Genomic DNA, 2,355 nt, shown 5'->3' on the forward strand with positions numbered 1-2,355 from the left:
TTGACAGTAAAGAATCAACTGCAGAAAGGTATACAAGAAATAATTTCAGAACTAAAAAATATAGTGGTAACTATAATCAAAGAAGTACTAAGTGCTTCTAAAGAATACACTGACAAAAAATTAGAGAATATAAAAATGATGGAACCCCTGAATAAACAATTTAGGAAAGAAATAGAATCTATGAAACAGGTTCAAAGTGATAAAAAAAAAAAAAAAAAAAAAAAAAAAAAAAAAACTACCTTTTTTTTTTTTTTTTTTTTTTTGGTTAAAGAGAGAGCACAGACGCAGAGATATTTCTTCATCCTCCAGCAGTACTATGCCTTGAGGCAGCTGGCATGGCTATGACTGCCCCTTCATTCCCCCCTCCCCCACCGCCGCCTGTCTTAGGTTCTCAGCAGGGGTAGATTTTGGGGGAGCCCTTGGGTCTACAGAATACCACCTTGCTCAGCAAACGTTTCCAGGCAGGTCCTCTACTCAAGCTTTTTCAACCTGCAGTGCCACTTCCAAAGATTAGAGTTCAGGCGCGTCCTAGAGATAAGGCAGATGCGCCCTCGTTCCCCAGGAGGCAGCATCAACCACGAGAAATGCGCCAGGCAGGCGCACTGAGCTCTGTGGAAAAGGCCACCAAGGAAAATGTGTCGGTGATAGGTTTGGTCTAGGAAGAAAAGTATATCAGGGAATCCTCCAAAGCAGGACTCATGGTTTGTTGTCATGAGGGTTGTCCCCCTTTTAGTTTTTTTTTGTTTTTTTTTTTTGTTGTTGTTGTTTTTTAGCGGAACCACGGATTGAACTCAGGCCCTTCCACTTGCCAGGGAAGCACTTATTCCACTGAGCCATCTCCCTGGCCCCTCCCCTTTTAGTTTTTAAAAATATTTTGACAAGCTATCCACATTGCATGTGAAATGATAAAATAATGACTTAAAAATCACCCACTACATGACAATCACTTTTCTCATTTCACCTCCTCGCCCAGTTGGACATTGCTCTTCCCTCCCAACAGTGAAGGCCCTGACAACAGATGTCCCTGGTCCTGATCCCTCTTGCTCCCTCTAGCTCTTTCCTCAGTTCCCAGGCAGGTAACCAGGTGACCTTTTCCCCAGGGCCCTCAGACAGAGGCAAATCTAACATTCTCACCCAATCTTTCCCCTTTTCCTCTGCACAAGAAAGCTCCAAGCAGGCAGATTTCACAGCTGGGTAGAAGACCTTGGGGTAGCTGCACTCCAGACGGCACGGGTTAGCCTTAGCAAGCCTATTTTCTAAGTTCTCCCACGTGTCCCCGCCATGTTAGCAGGTCTGGGGCCTGCTAAGGACCCTGGGTGTCCACTGCTAGACCTCTGGAGAGGAGGAAGCCTCTGTTTCCAAGAAATGCTTGCGAGGACCCACACACTTCCCCATAGGATAGGTTCTCATTCCGGGGCCTAAGGGGTGAGACCCAGCGAAGTCAGGGACTCTGGTTTCTTGAGAGAAGCTAGGAGATCACTTAAAAAATAAAAAATAAAAAAAAGTTAAAGGTCTTAAATTTGTAAATATTGGCCACTGACTAATGTGTTCCTTCATGCTGCAAACATCACAAAGGGTCAGCAGACTCCTCTGTGGCATTTCAAGGCCACCTGTCAGGATGCTTGGATACAGGCTGTATCTACCCTAGAGCTCAGATCATTCGCTGGGCAGCCACTAAGGACCCTGTTCTGGGCTTGGGATCTCACAGCAGGCAAAACAAAGATCCTTTTGGCATTGCATGGCACTTTCATGCTGATGCTGGTGAGGAAACAAACAGTAAGCAAAATAAATTAGTTCAGACAGTAATTAAAATCAAGCCAGAAGAAGAAGCAGGCCAAATGCTTGATGGTCTCATAGATGCAAGGTCTTCTTCAGAGTGCTAGAAATAAGCAGGAAAAACCTTCTTCAAAGTTCTGGAAATAAGTGCCGGTGCTGGCTCAACAATGCTGAGAATTACTACAATCCACCAACTTGCACATTTAACTTGTTCCTTTTTTTTTTTTTTTTTTTTTTTTTTGTACAAGAAATCAAACTCAGAACCTTGACTATGCCAGGAAGGTGCTATGCCACTGAGATATATCTTTAGCCCTTTACTTATCTAATACTATTTTTAATTGTGGTTTAAAAAAAAAAAAAACTGGGGCCAGGGAGATAGCTAAGTAGTATAAGCACTTGCCTGGCCAGCACAAGGTCCTGAGTTCGATCCCCAGTGCCAAAACAAAACAAAATGGACATGGTGGCACTCACCTAGAATCCCAGCATTTGGAAGACTGAGGCAGGAAGACAGTTGTGAATTTGAAGTCACCCTGAATTTCATATTGAGACTTTGTCTCACAAAACAACAAAACTCTGGGA

Source organism: Octodon degus, unplaced genomic scaffold (assembly GCF_000260255.1).
Source record: "Octodon degus isolate 3935 unplaced genomic scaffold, OctDeg1.0 scaffold00031, whole genome shotgun sequence".
Classification (NCBI taxonomy): Eukaryota; Metazoa; Chordata; class Mammalia; order Rodentia; family Octodontidae; genus Octodon; species Octodon degus.